Source organism: Alligator sinensis, unplaced genomic scaffold (genome assembly GCF_000455745.1).
Source record: "Alligator sinensis unplaced genomic scaffold, ASM45574v1 scaffold895_3, whole genome shotgun sequence".
Lineage (NCBI taxonomy): Eukaryota > Metazoa > Chordata > Crocodylia > Alligatoridae > Alligator > Alligator sinensis.
In genome coordinates, this window is record NW_005842210.1 from 968,398 (window position 1) to 990,028 (window position 21,631).

At 42.9% G+C, this 21,631-nt stretch overlaps 1 protein-coding gene across 1 annotated transcript in view; it reads left to right on the forward strand.

The window, feature by feature from the left end:
* Positions 1–1,222: 1,222 nt before the first annotated feature.
* TNFRSF11B (TNF receptor superfamily member 11b) overlaps positions 1,223–21,631 on the forward strand; it is a 94,252-nt gene continuing 73,843 nt past the window's right edge. The window contains exon 1 of the mRNA XM_006026810.3: positions 1,223–1,292. The gene's annotated coding sequence lies outside the window, so the exon portion shown is untranslated. The remainder of the gene's footprint in view (positions 1,293–21,631) is intronic.

Sequence of the window (21,631 nt, forward strand, 5' to 3'; positions counted from 1 at the left end):
ACAAAACCTGGAAGTCTTTCCTGATCTATTTTTTTAGTTGTTGGTTTTGGGGGGGAAGGGTGGGAAGGGAGGGGGTATGAAAAAAACATTTAACCTTTATTTATTAAATTATTTTAGGTGATGGAGAATCCACTAGGCCCATAAGTAAATTGTTCCAATGGTTGATTATTCTCTTGGGAAAAATAGGTGCCTTTTTTCTCATTGAACTTGTCTAACTTCAGCTTTGGGCATTTAGACCTTGTGCTGTGTCACTTTGAATACTGATAAACTTTTGATCGATAATTTAAGAGCCAGTTGTAGATACCATGTGAGATACCATGATGTAATTAAGATATTCCGTTTATGAACTAGAGACCTCACCTTTCATCCTGAAAGAAACCAAAATAGTCTTCATCATCTACTCTGCATGAAATGCACATGGCTTGCCAATACACTCCAGCAGTACACAGCAATTTGGCATAAGAAGGAAAGATAACAAACAAGAGGGAAAGGAGGAAACAATAAACTGGGAAGTTAATTACTAGTGCATAGGCCTGAATCTATTCAGGTGTATGGATTTTTTGCGTGGATTATCTTGCAGGACTGAAGTCACAGGTGGTACTTGCTGTAAGCCTTTCAGGGCAGGGATACTGCCTTTATACTTTACTGCAAACTGGTTACTGGGAAATTTCTGCAAGTCATTTCAATATTAATAAAAAAGGAGGGGGAGTTCAGGGAGTGCAGTTTAAGCCTCGAGTACTGGAATTTTGGTCAAACACATTATCATGGAAAGAGAACATGTCAGGCTTCTACCATAAGAAAACCTTTCTCTCTCTCTCTTTTACAAAAATCTTTTTTTCCTTCATAGAGAGATTTTCTAAAAAAAAAAAAGCTTCTAAATAAATCAAAAGGTGTTATTATGGTTAATGTTTTGCCTTACCATACTGTGCCCTTTTCTATTAGTTTTCTTCCTTTGGATAATCACCCTGAGGTGCAAAGTTTTTTGCTCAATACAGCATACAGTGTGCTTGACAAACTCCGCTGCTGTTTTGCACTGGTGACCTTGCTGTTGCCACTAAGTCTTTAGTGTAGTGAGGCTGCTGAGATGGTGTCTGACTGTCCTCAGCAGCTGTGCTGGTTTCCATTTCATACATCTTTTGCTTTTTAGTAAAGAGGAGACTGAATTAAAGAGTTCAGATCCAGATATTGACATCTTTCTTATTTTTTGCCTTGCAGAGAGTGCAGGAGATTGAACTAGATGACCCTCAAGGCTGTTTTCCAACCCTGGGATTGTACGGTAAATGAGATTTTAGGTGAGTTGATACACTTTGATTGACAAAGGTAAAAGTGTTAGTCTAATATATTTAAATTCCTATAATGCAGCATGCAGCCCACAGATTAGATCTGGTCAGCATAGTCATATCATTTGGCCTTCAAGGGGCACTGACAGATGTGGCAGGGAAAAAGACACACTTTACTGGAAGCAGCAGCGCATTACTTCGACCCAGCTCCGCAGCATCTGTACAGATCAGCCACTTCAGCAGGGCTTTTTTGTACTTTTAGCTAAAGCTAATTCAATCCGCTATTAGATAAAGCTCCAAAAAAGCCCCACTAAAATGCTCAGTCTCTACAGACTTTGGGAAAACCGCGTGCAACTAACACTCTGCTTCTTCTGGGCATGCATTGGGCTCAGTGCAGAAGTGTGCTGAGTTTAAAGTAAAGCACTGGTTTTACTTATTTTCCATGTCTGGAAGCAGCCAAGACTCTTAGAGGGGCCAGTAATTCAGGGGCAAAGTGTGCAGCCCTGCTGGGGACATGTGACAATAGTAGAGGGTAGCAACAGCTGTGTTAACCTCTGGGCCACTGTTGCTTGTCCCCTACTGCTGCCACATCCAGATCCAGCCCACAAGGAGTCCCATGGTACAGATCCTGCCTCTGAAGAACGGTGAGTTTAACACCCCTGCAATAAGGCGTTTCACTTGGTGACACCTTGATGACACTTTGATTTCTATATAATTCTAGTTTCTTACTTGACATAACACTGTGCTAGGCAGTGACTGAGAGAGAGTCTGAGAAGTATGTTAGCACCGTTTTATTACACCTGCAGTTGACTCAGCTCAAGGAGGACATAAGTGGTGGAAAAACCGGGATTGTGGAGATACACGAGAAAAAGATACAGAGTCCTCTGTTTATGGAATGACCTGGATAAAAGCCAGGCAGAAGAATGGTGGGCAAACCTCAGGAGTGGTGTTGACTCCTGTGGAGGGGTCTTGAAATGGAGGCAAGCCTGGTGGGTCTGTAGAAGAATGGAAAATAAGCAGAGAGAGACTAAAAAGATTCAGAGACTAAAAAGATTAAGCTGAACCCCTGAACAGGAAGAGTTTTCTGCATTAGTATTTTGAGTTTTACCGAGGGATGCTGTAAGGAAGAGAGAGTGAGAGATGGAAGCCATTGTGTTAGTTACCATTATTCTGTCACATGTTATTTGTAAAGGATATCTATCCAAGAAGGGGCAGAGCTATATTACAGCCTGGTCTGGATGACCTAATTACCAAAGTGTCCAAGCACCTCAATGCTCTGTCATACCTCAAGTATGTGTTCAGGTATGGTGAGAGCAGGACAAGCACATGTTAGTGACACAACCTCCACTTAATAGTCCTTAAAATGTAACTAAGTGGAGAAATATGACCAAGCAGGTATGGGTTTATTGGAGTTCTGGCAGTGGTGGATGAAGAGATCCAGCACAGGAACTGGTGTGCTGTCACTTCCTTTGGGAAATTGCTTTGGCATATCTTTATTGATTTCTGGAAATACACCAAGATAGGTCAACAACACAGTCATCACCCCCACTCTCCTTTAAGTGAAACATCAGCGACCTACCATTGTCATCTCAAGAGCCTGCAGAGGTATCACCAACGATGTCTCCAGGAAATCCTTTGCATCAAATGGAAAGATCACCACACAAATGCCAGTATCCTTGCTAAAGACAGTGTTATCAGTATTGCATCAGTAATACACAAGTACCAACTTCACTGGACCAACATCATGTGCAGGTGGCATACTCTTGACTCCCAAAACAAGTGCTGTACTCCAGGGGTTAGTTGCAGCCTGAGATCTGGACAGACTCACAAGGTGGGTGGACCAAAACCTGATAGCATTCAACATAAAGAAGTGCAGGGTGCTCCACGTTGGGAGGAAAAACCAGCATCATACTTATAGGCTCAGCAGTGCTACGTTCACTAGCACCATGACTGAAAGAAACTTGGGGTCTTGATTGGCCACAAGATGAACGTGAGCCACCAATGCAATGTTGTAGCTGGCAAGGCAAACCAGTGCTGGCATGAATCCACTGATACATCTCAAGCAAAACGAAGGACATCCTCCTCCCTCTTTGCTCAGCCTTAGTGAGGCCGCAGCTGGAGTACTGCATCCAGTTTCGGACCCCCCACTTCAGGAGGGACATGGATAAGCTTGAGAAAGTCCAAAGGAGAGCCACCCTCATGATCAAAGGCCAAGAGAGCAAGCCTGACGAGGAGAGGGTGAAGGACATGGGACTCTTCAGCCTGGAGAAGAGAAGGCTCAGGGGGCGACTTGGTGGTAGCCTGTAAGTATATATGGGGTGTGCACTAGGATCTGGGAGAACAGTTGTTCACCAGGGCCCCCCCAGGGATAACAAGGTCTAACAGCCACAAACATCTGGAAGGCCGATTTAGACTGGACATAAGGAAAAACTCCTTTACAGTTAAAGTATCCAGGGTCTGGAACAGATTCCCCCCAGAGGTGGTGCAAGCCCCTACTCTGGACTCATTCAAAAAAAATGTTTGGATGCTTATCTTGCTGGGATCATTTGACACTGGTGGACTCCCTGCCTATGGCAAGGGGGCTGGACTTGATGATCTCACAAGGTCCTGTCCAGCCCCTAATGTCTATGAAATCTTGCCAGAGGAAGCACTACAAGGACGCATTGAAGGCATACCTCAAGAAAATGGGCACTGACTTCAAAATCTAGGAGGAGCTGGCTGCTAACCAATTCCAATGACACTGCAACTTCAATCAAATTAAAGGTCCATTCATCAAATACTGAAAGCAGTATTGTTCTCTCCAGGATGTTTTCTAGTAATTTGATCAGGCATTTAAGTGCCTTGTATTCTGCATCCCTTCTGGGAATCATGATGCCTATCTGGATATTCATAGAATCACAGATTTATAGAATCAAAGAAAAGTAGGGTTGGAAGGGACCTCAGGAAGCCATCTATCCAACCCCCTGCTCAAAACAGGGCCATCCCCAACTAAAGCATCCCAGCCATGGCTTTGTCTAGCCAGGCCCAAAATTCTCCAAGGATGGAAATTCCACAACATCTCTGGATATGTTGCTCCACTGCTTTACTACCCTCCTTGTGAGAGAGTTTTTCCTATTATCTAACCTAGACTTACCTTGCTGCAACTTGAGAACATTGCTCCTTGTTCTGTCATCTGCCACCACAGAAAACAGCCTCATTTCATCCTCTTTGTAACCATGCTTCAAGTAGTTGAAGGCTGCTATTAAATCCTTCCTCAGTCTTCTCTTCTTGACAGACAGTCAAAAAGCCTGAGGCTGAATCAATTCAATCTTCAATCTTTATGGGTCTAAGTTGTGTAGATTGAACCAATAAACAAGTGAAGAGACATTCCCTTTTGTTTCCAGAAATGTAGATACATGCCTGCAGTGGCTCAGGCCAGATGCTGGAGGGGGCCCTAGAGCATGCCTCCCTGCTTGGCTGGAGCAGAGAACTTGGGCCAAGTCTAGCCTGATTGGACCAAAAGAAATCTCATAAAGTTCAATAAAGAGAAGTGAAAAACCCTGCACTTAGGGTGGAACAGTCCCATGCACCGGTACAGGCTGGGGACCAACTGGCTAAGAAGCAGCTCTGCAGAAAAGGATCTGGGGGTTGCAGTGAAAAATAAGCTGAATATGACCCAGAGGTCTGCCATTGTTGTGAAGAAGGCTAATGGCATACCGGGCTGCATTGGTAGGAGCGTTGCCAGTGGATCAAGGGAAGTTATTCTTCCTCTCTATTCGGCACTGATGAGGCTACATCTGGAGTCCTGTGTACAGTTTTGGGCCCCCCGCTACAGAAAAGATGTGGACAAACTGGAGAGAGTCCAGCAGAGGGCAAAAAATGTTGAGGGGGCTGGGGCACATGACTTATGAGGAAAGACTGAAGGAACTGGGCTTATTTAGTCTGGAGAAGAGACAACTAAGTGGGGATTTAATAGCAGCCTTCAACTACCTGCAGGGTGGTTCCAAAGAGGATGGAGCTGGACTGTTCTCAGTGGTGGCAGATAACAAAACAAGTAGAAATGGTCTCAAGTTACAGCAAGGAAAATTTAGTTTAGATATTAGGAAAAATGTTCTCATTAGGAAGGTAGTAAAGCGCTGGAATAAGCTGCCCAGAGAGGTTGTGGAATCTCCATTCTTGGAGATTTTTAAGACCTGGCTAGACAAAGCATCGCACTCCACTTGATACTGGCTGCCAACTGGACATGGAGCCATTATATTACTACCTTTTGATCCCAATGATCCAGCTCATTTTGAATCCACCTTACAGCCCACTCATCCAATTAGTATTTCCTTGTGAGAATATTGTGGGACACTGTATGAAAAACCTTGCTAAAGTCAAACTATATCACTTCCACTACTCTCCCCACATCCACAGAGCAGTCATCTCATTGGAGAAGGCAATCAGGTTGGTCAGGCATGACTTGCCCTTGGTGAATCCATGCTGACTTCTCCTAGTCACCTTCTTCTCCCCCAAGGGCTTAGAAATGGATTCCTTGAGGATTTGCTCCATGATTTTTCCAGGGACTGACTTGTGGCTGACTAATCTGTAGTTCCCCAGATCCTCCTTCTTCCCATTCTTAAAAATGGACTCTATCTTTGACATTTTCCAGTCATCCTGGGCCTCTCCCAATCACCATGATTTTTCCAAGAGAATGGCCAGCAGCTCTGCAATCACATCAGCCAACTCCCTCAGCGCCTTCAGGTGCATTGCGTCTAGCCCCTTGGACTTGTACACATCCAGCTTTTCTAACTAGACCTTAACCTTTTTTTGTGACTGTTGACTACTTGCCTTCCCCCCAAACTGTGCTGCCATTTTCACTTGTCTGGGTACTGACCTTGCCTGTGAACATGGAGGTAAAAAAAAGGATTTAAGTACTTCAGCCTTTTCCTCCTCATCTATTGCTAGGTTGTCTCCCCCATACAGTAAGGGACCCACACTTTACCTGATTTTCCAGTTCTTGTTGACATACTTCTAGAAATCCTTCTTGTTATCCTTCATGTCTATGCAATTCCAATTGTGCTTTGGACTTCTTGATTTCATCCCTCTTATATTTCTCCTTAGTCGCTTGTCCAAGTTTCCACTTGTTGTAAATTTCCTTTTTGTGTTTTAGTTAATTGAAGAATTCCCTGCTAAGGAAAGCTGGTCTTCTGTCATACTTGCTAGTCTTCCTGCACATTGGGACGGTCTGTTCCTGAGCCCACAGTAAGGTTTCTTTAAAGTACAACCAGCTCTCCTGCACTCCTTTCCCTCTGTGACTGGCTTCCCCAAGGATCCTGCCCATCAGTTCCCTGAATAAGATCAAGTTCGCTTTTCTGAAGCTCAGGGTCTGTGCTCTGCCTGCCTTCCTTCCTTCCCTTCAGGATCCTGAATTCACTCATCTCGTGATGGCTGCTGCTCAAGTTTCCATCCACTACTATATTCCCCACCAAATCTTCCCTGTTTGTGAACATCAGGTCAAGAAAATCATGGCCTTAGTTGGCCTCTGCAACACTTGTACCAAACAGTTGTCCCCACTTTCCCAAAACTTCCTGGATTGCCTATGCACTGCTGTATTGCCCTCCTAGCAGATATCTGGGTGATTGAAGATCTCCATGAGTACCAAGGCCTGTGATTGGGAAACTTCTGCTAGCTGTTTGAAGAAAGCCTCATTCTCCTGGTCTGGTGGTCTATAGGAGACACCCAGCACAACATCATCCTTGTTGCTCTCCCCTCTGACCCTAAGCCAGAGACTTTCAACGGGCCTATTTCCAGTTTCATACTGGAGCTCTGAGCAATCATACAGCTCTTTTACATAAAGTGCAACTTCTTCTTCTCTTCTTCCCTGCCTGTGCTTCCTAAACAGTTTGTACCCATCCATGACAGTGGTCCAAGTCATGTGAGTTCCCACCAAGTCTCTGTTATTTGAATCACATCATAGTTCCGTGACTGTACGAGGACTTCCAATTCTTCCTGCTTGTTTCCCAGGGTCCATGCATTCATGTGCAGGCACCTGAGGTGACTAGCCGATTGCCCTACTTTCTCAGGATGAATGAGAAGGCCTCCCCTGTTGCCCACTCCTGCTTCTACTTCCTCCAGATCACCTGCTTCCCTACTTACCTTGGGGCTTTGGACTTCATCCCCTGGTGAACCTTGCTAGGCTAACAGGCCTGTCTGAGAAGATGATCTTCCCTCTCTTCATCATCTGGATCCTGTCTGTTCCTAGCAATCCTTCTTATTTGAACAACATCCTGTGGTCAAAGAAGCCAAAGCCCTGCTAGTGGCAGCATCTGTGCAGCCATGCATTGATTTTCAGGATGTGTCCACTCCTGCCCAGGCCCTTCCCCTTGACTGGAAGGATCAAGGAGAATACCACCTGAGCCCCTGTCCTCTTCACCTTTGCACCCATAGCCCTGTAATCACTTTTGATCTGCTTAGGTTACCCCTGGAAGTATCACTGGTGCCCACATGCGGTACAGCATGGGGTAGTAGTCAGAAGGCCAGATGTGTCTCAATAATCCTTCCATGACATCTTGGATCTGGGCTCTGGGCAAGCAGTAGACATCCCAAGACAACAGGTCAAGCTGGCAGATGGATGCTTCCATCCCATGAAGAAAAGAGTCTCCAACCACCACTACCCATTGCTCCCCCTTGGTGGCACTAGTCTCAATACTCTCAACCTTGGAGATGCCTGGCATGACTACCGCTGACAGAACGTGCTCCTCCTCCTCTATTGCAAGGGGTCCATATCTGTTCTCCAGGAAAACAATTGCAGCTGGAGATGAAGACTTCCACTTTCTGCCAGAGATCACAAGCTTTCAACTTCCATCTTCTTGGGAGCTGGTGTCCTCTTCCTTGTCTAACATTGCCTCTAGCAGTCCTTCATCTGCAGACCTTTTGCAGCACTGAATTGATGAAGTCCTCATGGTGGAGGATAGGACAGAGCCTCCCCACCTCCTCCTGTAGCTCTCTTGCCTGCTCCCTGAAAACACCATCAAAAGACACATCACATCACAGGCACTCCCACATCTGGCTGTCACTGTAAGGAACCTGCAAATCACAGTCTCCACAGCACCAAACCAGGACCTGGGTGGGAGCCTTGACAGTGAGCAGTCCTGTTTGGATAGGCACGTCACAAGCGCAAGCAGAGGAAGAGCTGGCAGTGCCAGTGGAAGTGGCTCTAGCATTGCAACATCCTCCACCCATCTCTCTTAAATCCTCTGTGTCTCTTTTCCTGCCCCTCTCTCCAAGCAGGCCTTCCCTAGCAAATGTTCCTATAAGCTGGCCTGTTCACTTCTCCTTGGTCCTGAAAGGTTCCTTTTTCCCTGCTAACCTGCTTCTTCTCACCAAGCTTACAGTGAAGGAAGGTAAAAAAGAGAGTTTCTGGGCAACTCCCTAGCAAACTTCCCCAAGTTCTGGACTCTAGTTAAACAAGAGGCATATGTATTAGACTAACTGGTGAGTTTTAGCTCCATTAATTAAATATATGCATGTTAGTTACATTTAATTAAAGAAAGAACTTACCTTAAAGGTTCCCCTTCAAAGTTGGGGGAGAGGGCAATTGGGGGGGCAAATTGGCCAGTGAACTGCTTGGAAACTGACCTGTTTGTTCAATCCCTGGTTACTTGGGGAGTCTCCTTTTATACTCTCCCGAGCCTGGACTGGCTCTACCACTTCGTTAAGGCTTTTGTCAGATACAGGCAGCAGTCACCCAGCTAGCAGCACTCCCAGCTGTTCAGAGCACACACCCAAACACACAACCCACCAAACAAACACTTAGCAAGTCAAACATGCAGACAGCCTTGGGTCACTTACCTTCCAGGAGCAGGATCTGGTGCCTGGCTTCTCTTCTTCTTCCTCTCCCACTTCTTCCCCCTCTTGCTTCCAGCAAACTGCTTGCAACCTGCCCTGTTTTCTGTCCCTGTTTGCTTGCAGAGATCTGGAAGAAAACATAAAACTATTACTGATCCAACTTTATCAGTGAAAGTTGGAGGGTTGGTTAGTAACAAAGAATATAGTCACTGATACAGGTTTGCACCCAGATTATCAAGCAATTGCATAATATGACAAAATACATTGAGGACAAAGAACATTGGTCATACTTAATGGAGGGGGATCCTATCCTGGGAAGCAGTGACTCTGAGATAGACTTAAGGAGGATAATCAACCAAACATGATTATGACGCTTTGACCAAAAAGTCTGTGTTCTATAAACAGCAGAATCTCAATGAGGACTGGAGGAGGTTCTTATAATACCCTTGTATTTGGTACTGGCCTGAATTACAGTGTCCAGTGCTGCTGTCAACAGTTCAGGAAGGATGTTGATAATGATGTGGGAATAGTTCAGAGAACAGCCAAAAGGATAATTAGAGGATTAGAAAGCATGCCTTGTTGTGAAAGACTCTGGGAGCCTAATCTGCTTATTTTAGATGATTTGATCCCATTGCATGAGTATCTACATAAAGAGTGAACATTTAATAATGGAGAAATCTTTAATACAGTAGAAAAAGGTATAACAAGTTCTAGTAGCTGGAAGTAAAACCAGACATATTCAGACTCTGAGTGTGATGTGATGTTTTAACAATGAGGGTAATTAATTATTGGAACAGCCTACCAAGGACCATGGTACTTTTTTTTTTTAAATCAGGATTGAAGCATTTGCTAGAAGAGATGCCTTATTTCATCCACAGGTGTGGAACTTAATACAAGGATTCGTTCAGTCAAATCTGATGACCTGAATTATGCTGAGAGTCAGACTGATGACTGAAATGATCCAGTCTGATCTATGAATTTGTGTCTGATTTTTTCCCAAAGTTTGGGGGTTGTTGCATTGGGGCCTATCTTTATTCTAGTCCTTTGTTCTGACTTTCTGACATTTACATGGAGGTGACATCGCTGTAATATGTATTGGATTAACTAAAGAGAGATTTCTGTTGCTGCTTTTTTATCTTTCGGCTTAGTCTAATAGGAGAGTGAGTAAGATGAAGAAAGTGTTGATGGGTACCTGAATTGTATTTTGGATAGGATCCAAAATGTAATGAAGTCAATGGAAAGATTCCCATTGTCTTCAATAAGCTTTGGAAAAAGCTTCTTGAGAACCATATACCTGGAGGAGAGGAGGGGGCATTTAAATATATAGATACCTTCTTCTCATGTCCTTGTCATGAACTAGATGTTTTTTCCAGAATCGTGAACAACCAAAGGCTCTTTCCATTGCTGCAGTGAGGTCCTCCTTTGTACACGTCTCACCAAGGAGTTGGCAAATGAGTAGGTGCTCCATCATCTGCACTGCACTGTACGTATTGGTGTCACTAGAGTAGTCCCCATTTGATCATGTTTGTTTTTGATCTTCCTGTTTGCTTGTGCAGGTAGTTCAGGCATTGCCATGTTGACCAGTATGTGTCAGCCCCTCTGGGAAAGTCCTTCTGGGGTTCCAGGTCCATTTCAGAGTAACTGGTTGCACGTAATCTTTCCTTCCAGAACCTCAGTCACACCTGGTCAGCCATCATGTCCAAGGTGCAACACTGGTCACAAAACTCTTTCGCGCTTTAAGCTATTTGGTTACTCCTGTGTGACCATAGAGTGGATGCATGCAGTCTTCCATCTGCCATGATCTTGCTTTTTGGCTTGCTACCCTTCTTCTGATATCAGGTGGTGCAGTACTAGCCAGTAAGCATGGGTTATCCTTTGGTGTTGGCTTTAGACATCCTCTTACTTCACAACAGCTGTCATTTAGAACCAGGTCTAGTTTCTTGGCATGAACTGATCATTCCCATACTGGACATACATACTCTGCAATGGAGTAACACAAGGCAATAGCAATGGTTTATAATGTAGCTGGGTTTGTTCCCTACTTTGAGGTGACCAACTTTCAAAGTATGTTGTTGCAGGTGCTGATCTTCCCTTTTGTCTTCTATACATCTGCTTTGAAAGTAAGTGTTCAGTCCAATGTAACCCCCAAATACACAGGGTTTGGGTGATTAGTCAGTGGGATTCCATCCCAGGTGATGTTTAATTTTGCTTGGCTTCTCTATGGCATAGGTGAAAGGCTGTGACCTGCCTCTTGGTTGGATTGACATGAGGCTAGTTCTTATTGTAATAATCTGAAAGGCTGCTCAGTGCATATGTCAATCTGTTTTCAACAGTGGCAATGCCTTTTTCTTGCAACACGATGCACAGATCATCAGCATATATGAAGCTTCTCATATCACTTTGTATAGGTTGATCATTGGTATATATGTTGAAGGATCAGTGCTAACACACTGCTCTGTGGAAGGCCATTTTGTTGTCACCTCCAGTGGCTCTGTTTCTTGCACACTTCTACGTAAAAATGTCTGTTCTCCAAAAGAGATCAGATGAGTGGCCCTAGGTGGTAGCTATGCATCATATCATAGATTTTGGCAAGCAGGTTTCAGTGGTTCACTATCATTTACTGCTGCCAAGTCTACAAGCACAGCACCTGTTATCCCTTTCTTGAATCCATCTGCTATATGCTGGGTGTATTTGGTTAGCACAGAACTTGCCTGGTCTGAATCTGGCTTGTTCTTGTTCAATATGAGGTGAGAGGCGATTGAGAATAAGGCATTCGTAAAGTTTATAAAGATGGCACAGGAGTGACATTGGCCTCAAGTTCTCTGGGCCAGAGGCATTCTTCCCTGGCTTTAATAGAGCTATTACATAAGCTTGACTCCATAATTAGGTATTCTAAGGGTCGATGAGCAATTGTTAAAAAGAAGAAGTATGTGTATGCATGCATATGTATATACACACACACAATGCACATAATGCATATATCATACACATAATATGGTTTATAGGTATATTAAATATATAGGACCTATTTTGCCACTTAACTGTGCTCATTTCAATGGAATGATACAAATTGGCATAACTCAGTGTTGAGCTAGGCCCAAAAAATCACAAACAAAACTACAATCCCAGGCAATCTTTCTCTTAGGCCTGACATAACAGATCCCCATCTTAACTATGGAAGTCGTATCACTCTCTTGTCAGTAAAGTACACCATTCCCATTGGTATAAACTAAGCAGTGTCAGTTTACTCACCATTTAAAAGAGAAACAACTTCATGAATATCCCATAGAAACATCCAGACCATGCTCCAGTGCCTCCACTGAAGCACCTTCATGCCCCAGCCTGCCCCATCACCATCTACATGCCCATTGCAGCACACTAAATAACATCACCTTAAGACAGTGCTTGTGTTTACGAGTACTAACCTATGGATGCGTTTATTAGTTTACTGTGGCCTAAGAGGGCTGCACACGTAGACGCTGACACATTTACTGTGGAGCTAATTAGACAATTCCACAGTAAACGTCTTGTGTAGATACGCCCAAGGAGTCTGAGCATTTCCTATGGGCTTGTTCTAGGTGGCTTCACATGCTAGTAATTTGGATCACTTTTCTGAGACACCCAGCTGCTCTGCACTGTATAGGAAGCCTAGTGTTTGGGCTCTTGTCTCCTGTCTAGGGGCCAAATGCCTAAAAGTAACTAATCCTAGGTGCCTAGCCCATTATAAGGTATAGTCTTTAATGTCTCTAAGTTTCCCTTTATGATAAAATTGTATTTCATTTAATTAAAAAAACAACAACTTTTGCCACTGCTTTCATGGGCTATTTTATAGCATGTAATAGAATATTATCTTCTTCCTATGCATTTCTATGGATTGATGCAAAAGCACTGTTAAATTGGTATACTACTTTAATTATTTCTATAGACTTTTTAAAAGTAACAGCTATCGAACTGCCATCCATTTCTAAGAAACATATGGTTTAATATCTTTTAAAATTCTATGGGACTCTTCCCTGAAGGATCATTTTTCCAGCTGTATAATGGGAACAATATTTACTAATGAATTTCAGAGCTGTCATGAGGTTAGTTAATGTTGTAGCAGCCTTTGAAAATGTTAAGCATTGAAGATAATTTTTCATTTTTTGTGTAGGTATAAGCCTGAATTCAAACAGAAAATAATGCAGCAGAGATTTTGAGAACCATCTGAAATTGTTTCTGATGAAGGCTGTTCAGCAGTTTTGCCAGGCAATAAGATTTTCTGCCCGTGAGGGCTTTCCTTCTGACATGGCTCATCAATCTGAGTTAAGTTTAGTTTAGAAGCTCTTGAGACTGATGTGAAACATAAAAGCATATCTAGTTGCTCGGGGAGAAATCATAAAGGGTAGTGGTTATTTTTAATATTAAATCACTAATATTAAATATTACATGCAACATTTATATGTTATCAATATTCCAAACAAGGAAGCAGATATAGTTGGTCCCTGCCCATTGTTTGAGCAAGATTATAGCCCCATACACTTGAGTATGCAGTCAAGCTAACAGAACACTAGCAATAATTGTTTAACTTGAGTGGTAGTTAGTTAAAGTCTGGGGTCATCTGAACCCAGCACTCTTGCCTGCCTATGCAGGGGGTCAGACTCGATGATTTATTGAGGTCCCTTCCGACCCTAACATCTATGAATCTATGAAAGTCGCATCAAATTGTATGGATTTGGTTACATTTTAAAGTGGTCACCTACAGAAAGGAACTCTATGTAACAGAAAGGAAAATGTTCTAGGTGTTGGTGCTGATCCAGGTAGCAAGGTTGAGGGACTGAGAGCCTGAAATTCTATCTTGTGAGGAAGAAAGCCATTATTTAAGCAGTTGCTTTCTTAAAGGGATTTTCAACTCATAGTCTACGATTAGAGGGCAGATTCCTTATAACCTCTTTTAGAGGGTGCATTCTGGATGATATGATAAAAATTGCCAGTAATTCAAAGAATTATTTGCAGAAAATCTTTCTGATACATCTTTGTTTCTAAATATGAAAGTTACAAATGTATGTCTTCCAAGTGATCCTTAAAACCAAACTGCCTCTTTCTTTAGCTTCGTAAGAAAATCTGCCGTCATCTGCATGAGAGACAGGAACTGCATGTTCTTGATAGTCACTTGGGAACTATTAGCATAACCTCTGTTTTTCTCTCCTATTATTTTTGCAATGCTGACTGACTGGAAAGGAATAAACATGTAACTGTAAACTGCCATTTGGAAAATCCAAATCTTTCACAGAATCACGTGAAAGAGCACTTCTCCTCCATGTCTCAATTTTGCGGTGGTCTGTTGAGGCAATAAAGACCCAGGTCTGGCAATCCCCAAAGATGAACCAAGTAAGAAAAATAATTGTTTTGCAAGGAATGTTCTTCCCAGACATCAAAGCTCCTGGAGAGAGCATGTGCTATTATGATGACAGTCTTTTTCCTGGAATAGTCATGGCATTGTATTTTATTATTTGCATTGTACATTTAGTATTCTGATTCATTTTGATAGGTCAGATCAGAGCTCATGTCCTTTTCAACTGAAGTTCAGTGCAGAAATACTTTTATATCAATGTTAATAAAACCACTAGTGAGTTCTCCATTTCATCCATCCTAATATTGTAATATTGATTGAATGGGAAGGAGGGAAAGAAATGAAATCCTCCTATCTATCTCAAGGATTCTCAAACATGTATAGGAAACAGGCAGTATGCGTGTATATTGAGGCTGCTCGATAACCTTCATTATAAAAGTAACCTCTTTTTTAAAAGCTTGAACACCTCCTTGTTCACAGTAGGCCCTCCATTTTGGCTGAGAGGGGAATCCATTGGCATAATTAGTGGCCTTTCTTTTTTCCACTACAGTTTGCTCCTATTTTCCAGGAAATAACAATTTCCCTTTTCTCTCTAGCATTTCTTAGGGAAACACTGGCAGACTATCTCCACAATAACTGAATACCAACCTGCTGACATCCAGGCTACCACTACAGCAGTAGCCATTGCTGAGTGGAGAGGCTGGTAGGGCTGAATATCTTACTGGGGTAGCAGATTGACTAGAACAGAGTGCCTCACACCACCCATCCAGCCATCCCCACAGTAAATGACTTCTCCTGCTGGTACTTAATGTTAATCTAGTGTGTCTCTGGTTAGTGGTTTGAAGAATAGACTAACAGTCCTCTAAATTTCTGTTTTACGAAAGGTCAGGGTTCGATGCTGTTACCAATAAACATAGAATTTATTTTTATCTTTTCCCCTGAAAAAAATAAAGTCAGAAATTATATTAGAAAAGGATTCATATTTTTTAGGTTGCAAGGTAAAGCACTTAAAAGTTAAGAAATGACAGCTTTATGGTTGTGTAGAAAACTTTAATTCCACCTTATTTTGCATGAGCATTATTACAATATAACCCATAATAATGTGACCAACTAATATTTTTCAAAGTTCTGCCTTCAATTCAGGGCTTGTTTAGGTGACAAAAGCCAAGAACTCAGAAGTTAGGAACCACTGAATTTGCAGTTGCCCAGCGTTCGTAATTCTGCAGCCTTGTGCCATCATCCTACTTTATTCAGTACAGAGGATGAACACACAAAATTTCAGAACGCAGGACGTCTGGGCAACTGTAAACCTGGTATTTCCTAACTTCTGAGTACTGGCTGTGCAACCTCAATATTATATTGTATGTAGTAGTTTATCAAAGAAAGCTCTTGTGTAATCAAGCCATCTGAAGGAATTAGCAACAGCAAACAATTAATAGAGTTAAAAAAATGAGTGGATCAGTTAATTCATTCTGATGTATCAATTACTTTTTTTTAAAGTAAACCAAAAGTCATATAAATTAAAATGTTCTTTGTAAACTTTAATGATAATGAGGAACACATTATGCTTTCCTGTGCATCCAAGCGCAGAAGTCGAATCTAAGAAATTGATCGACTTCTTAAAAAATGGGAAGCATCTTCCCCATCAAGAAAACAATAATACTGTAAACTTCTTGTTAAGAGTTTAAAATCAAAACTTAGCCCAAACTTAATAGAAATCTTTTACTTTAGGAGAGGCTCTGTGCTTGGACTCGGAAGACCTGTGATAACTTCTTGGCTTTGTCATTATCTTCCTGTTTTCTCATGCCCTGCATGTTAACTGGTTGAGCAGTTTAGAACATAAGCATGCATTAGGCTGCCTATACACATGCTCCAAGACATTCTAATTAGAACATGTTGGAGCAGACCCAATTAATTGAGTCTGCTCTGCATTCTAATTAGAATGCTCTAGCATCACCACAGCATCACATCTATTAAGCCCCTGTGCATTTCAAAATGTCGACGGGGGAGCAGAGGGGGAGGGGCAGGGCTTTAACTAAAACTCATCAAATTTAGTTAAAGCATTCTGCAGCCATTTTTAAATGCATAGGGGCTTAATACGCATGATGCCATAGCATTTTAATTAGAGTGACTCTCTGGGAACTGCTCTAATTAAAACCCCCCCACCCCCCAAGCTGCCTTAAATGGCAAAGGCTGCCCCTTCCTATACATTTCTACAGTGCCTAATTACTCCAAAGTTCTGATCATTGCAATGTTTTGTTTTGGTTACGTATCCCCCTGAGCCCTTCTCCTTTTGCCTCAGAATCTTATCTTTAAAATATTTTGTATACTACATCATCACAAGAGATTAAAAAATAGAGTATAATTGTTAAGACAAGGCTCTTCCTGAACTGCTGTTGATCAGTGTAATGGACTGAATAGATATGACAGTTTTCTGCATCAGCAGTGTTTCACTGGAACTGACCCTTTCTCTGTAAAAGCTTTTAGGTACAGTATTCCTGTTGTTCATAACAAAAGCATTTGGTTAAATGTGACTGGAGACCTAAGAAGATATCACTGTAAAACGAATCCCTGCCTTTGTAACCAGAAATATATTATGTTGCTTGACAACATCTTCAGCCTAAATATACTTAGATACTATTTTGACAGCTGCTTTGGAAACTTTACTTAGCAATAACAAGGGCATATTTTTAGGGGGTATTTGTGATCAATGGAGCACTCACATTTGGGCAGCCTCTGGTGAGTACTGGTTTTTGCTTCAGCCCAAGCTGCTGTATTTCTGGGATGAGTCCATGGACAAATACATTTCTTTAGGTAATCTGTTCCAATGCTCGATCACTCTGAGAGTCAGAAAGTTCCTCCAAATCTCCAACCTAAATTTCCCCTGCTGCAGCTTGATGCCACTGCCCCTAGTCCTGTCCTCTACAGCAACAGAAAAAAGACCATATCTATCCTCTCTGTAATCACCCTTCCGGCATTTGAGAATGTTACCAAATGTCCCCTCTGTCTCTGCTTCTCCAGACTAAATAACCCTAGTTCAGCCTTTTCAGGTAATTCTTGCCTCCTACGCCTCTAATCACTTCAGCAGCATAAGGCAGCTAGGAAGTAGAGTGGCCAGCTAGGCAGACTTGATTCTCAAACACTACAAGCTTTCTTAGTCAACCCCAGAGGAGGCTTAGGCCAAAGATAAGAATGGATACCCTCCCTACTCTAAGGGGTTTACAAACTGAGATAGCTTCCTGCTGCAGGGATAGTGCTGTCAGGTATAATAATACCTCCTGGGGATTGCAGGTGTGGATCCTCTGTATATCCACTGTTCTATTTATAGAGTGAAGCATGCAGGTGTATGTGATGAGGAAGAAAGCTCCATCAACCCACTTTCCTACCCACCCTGTTTAGGGCATTGCATGACCCCAGGAAACAGGAACCCTCTGATTTAATTTTCTTTTTCCTAAGCAAACCCTGCAAGATAGGTGATATGCCAAGCCTTAAATATGAACAGCAAAGCTGAACCCAACACAGCCCATTGGCAGTTTGTTCTATTTGCAGTCTTAGATGCAGAAAGATTTTTTTCACTTTATTTAAAAATTTGTGCGTGCACACACACACATACACACACATTGTGGATAGTATTACATATACTGCATAATAATTGAGTGGCTATTGGGATGTCTCTTTTCTTTCTTGGAGAGCTACCTCTGAAGATCTTAGTTGTCTTGCTAAGAATTACTGGGCCACTTACAAGAATTCCCCTTTTCATGCTCTCCTGTCTCCCTTCAGAGCACCAAGCTTTGGTTGAGGGAAGAGGCAACTTGAAAATCCAGATGGTCTGATTAAACACAGTAAACAAGTGTCCCAAAATTTCTTTGCAGGGGTGTAGGTTGTAGCCGTGTTGGTCTAAGGACATAGGCAGACAAGGTTCCTTGAGTGAATCTGATATCTTTTATTAGACCAACCCAAATAGTTGGAGAGTAGTTATTAAGCAAGCTTTCGAGTTCAAAAACCCTTCGTCAGGCTAAGGAAGTTTCAGCAGTTGGTGCGTGCTCTTCCTGGATGGAATGAAAAGTAAAGAAGCCATCAGTTCTATACTCTGTTCTTCTACTGACATCATTAAGAAGTTGTGCATGACAGGTTGGCTTGAAGTCCTTATGACACTTATGACTACTTTGGGTACTCATAGTTCATATTTATGGTGATATTAGTGAGTGAAAAATGTTGGTTGTGCATAACAGTTTTCAGTAAGAGTTTTGATGACTTTTTCAATATGACAGTCTTCCAGCCCTTGTATCTATATACCCCCTCCCCCTCCCTCTATCTCTCCCCCTCAGCAAAAGAAAGTTAAGTCAACTGTGATCATGTCCCATGTATGCAGGGACACATGTAGATCCCTGCCCAGAACACTTTGTTGTTCTATTTGACAGACAGAGTCCTGAAAGGCCTGTCACTAGAGCAGTTTCAGTCATTTATACTGAATTTTTTATTCAACCTATGTATCCTTTACTATTTAAAAATTGACTAAGAAAAACTTATGACTTCCTTGAATTTGTCTGTTCAGAATTATTTGCCAGTTAATTCTATGCCTATTTCTTTCAGTACTTCTAACTTCTCATCCCAAATAGGAGAGCTCTAAAACTGTTCTAGATAATGGTTTTAAGAGTTAAGGCAGAGATCAAAGCCTGCTGAAAATTAAATGTTGCTGGACAGTAGTTAGAGGATATAATTAAAACAAACTTGTGTATGTTAAGGAGCAATACACATCTATAATCAAGATGGGATCAGAGGAGGGGCAAATTGAGGTAATGTGGGTTAGAATAGAAGGAGGCTGGGGGGAAAGGGACTTGGTGTGGCGGTCTGTAGTAGAGCCCGCACTACCAGGAGGATGAGCTAGGCCTAGAATTCTCAAGGGAGCTCTCAGAGGCCATACGGTCAAGGGAAATGGTTGTCATGGGTGACCTAAATGACCCTGACATCTGCTGGGAGGAGCAGTCAGCCAGAACTAATCACTTACGTAGGTTCTTAACCTGCATACAGGACCGCCACCTAATACAGTATATGGTCCCACTAAGGGAAATGCCTTGCTTGACTTGGTGCTAGCTACAGGGGATGACCTGGCGGGGGATCTGCAGGTACAAGGTAACCTAGGGGATAGTGACCATCAATTGATTGAATTCACTGTCTGGCGTAGGGTGGGAAATGTAGCCAGCAGGTCAGAAGTGCTAGACTTCAGAAAGGCTAACTTCAGTGTGCTTAGGAGATTAGTTAGTGAGGCATTGAAGATCAAGCGCATTGGTGAGATAGGAAAACAGGAAGGGTGGTCGTTCCTCAAGGGAGCAATCCTTCAGGCACAGAAGGAGACAATTCCATTGCACACAAAAAGGGGCAAAGGGGCCAAGAAATCCTCTTGGTTGAACAGGGAAATCCAGGAAAGCCTAAGGGCAAAGAAAGAGGCATACGGGCTGTGGAAGCAGTGGGTAGCTACCAAGGAGGAGTATACCTCCTTGGCTCTCACTTGCAGGGAATCAGTTAGGAAGGCCAAAGCAGCATTAGAACTCAGGCTGGCAACAAAAATTAAAGACAGCAAAAAGTCCTTCTTCAAGTATATAGGGAGCAAAAAGAAGGCGCAGGGTAACATAGGACCCCTACAGGACAGGATAGAGCAATTGGTGACAGATAGGAGGGACAAGGCTGAACTCTTCAGTGAGTTTTTTGGCTCTGTATTCCTGAACATGGATCAAGACAAATCTCCCAATTGCATTATAGATAGGCACAGGAGGAACACCAGCCCACCAGCAGTCAGCACCGACCCAGTAAAGGGACACTTGAAGGAGCTGCATATGTTTAAGTCAGCAGGCCCAGATGATTTTCATCCAAGGGTGCAGAAGGAATTGGCCAGTGTCATAGCAGAGCCACTGGCACGGCTGTTTGAGTGCTTGTGGTGCTCAGGACAGGTCCCAGAGGACAGGAAAAGGGCCAATGTGATCTCTATTTTCAAGGGGAGAAAGGAGGATCTGGGTAATTATAGGGCAGTTAGTCTCACCTCTATCCTTGGGAAAACCTTTGAAAAAATTATTAAGGATCACATGTGTGGGAGTCCAGCAGGAAAAATAATGCTGAAGGGCAACCAGCATGGTTTCATAGCAGGTAGATCCTGCCTGACTAACCTTGTTTCTTTTTATGACCAGGTCACAAAATGCTTAGATGCAGGAGTCAAGGTAGATGTCATCTACTTGGATTTTAAGAAGGCCTTCATTACAGTATCTCATCCTATTCTCATAAACAAACTGAGCAGCTGTGACATAGATGATTATACAGTCAGGTGGGTGGAAAATTGGCTTAAGGGTCACGCCCAGAAAGTGGTGGTGGACAGGTCAGTATAGACCTGGAAAGATGTGAACAATGGGGTCCCCCAAGGCTTGGTGCTTGGACCTGTGCTATTCAGTGTCTTCATCAGCGACTTTGATGAGGGCATGGAGAGCACTCTGTCCAAATTCATGGATGACACAAAATTATGGGGTAAAGTAAACACACTAGTGGGGGAATCGAATCCAGGTGGATGTGAACAGGTTGGAAAAGTGGGCAGAAAAGAATAGCATGCAGTTCAATAAAGACACATGCAAAGTGCTGCATCTAGGGAGAAAGAATCACCAACACACCTATAGGCTAGGTGATTACTTTCTCAGCAGCACGGTGGCAGAAAGGGATCTCAGAGTCCTAGTTGACTCTAAGATGAATATGAGCTGTTAATGAGACAAAGTAATCAGTAAAGCCAAACTCTATCATGCATTAGCAGTTGCATCACGAACAGGTCCAGGGAGGTGATACTGCCCCTCTACGCAGCATTGGTCAGGCCGCAGCTGGAGTACTGCATCCAGTTTTGGGTGCCGCACTTCAAAAAGAATGTGGATAACCTTGAGAGGGTCCAGAGAGGAGCCACTCATATGGTTAGGGGCCTGCAGGTAAGGCCCTACAAGGAGAGATTGAGAGACCTGGATCTCTTCAGTCTCATCAGGAGAAGGCTGTGAGGTGATCTTGTGGCCATTTACAAATTCATGGGGGGGGAGGGATAGGAGAATGCTCTCTTTACCAGGGCACCCCTTGGAATAACCGGGAACAACAGCCACAAACTGATGGAGAGCAGATTTAGGTTGGACATCAGGAAGAACTTCTTTATGGTAAGGGTTGCCAGAATCTAGAATGGGCTTCCAAGGGAGGT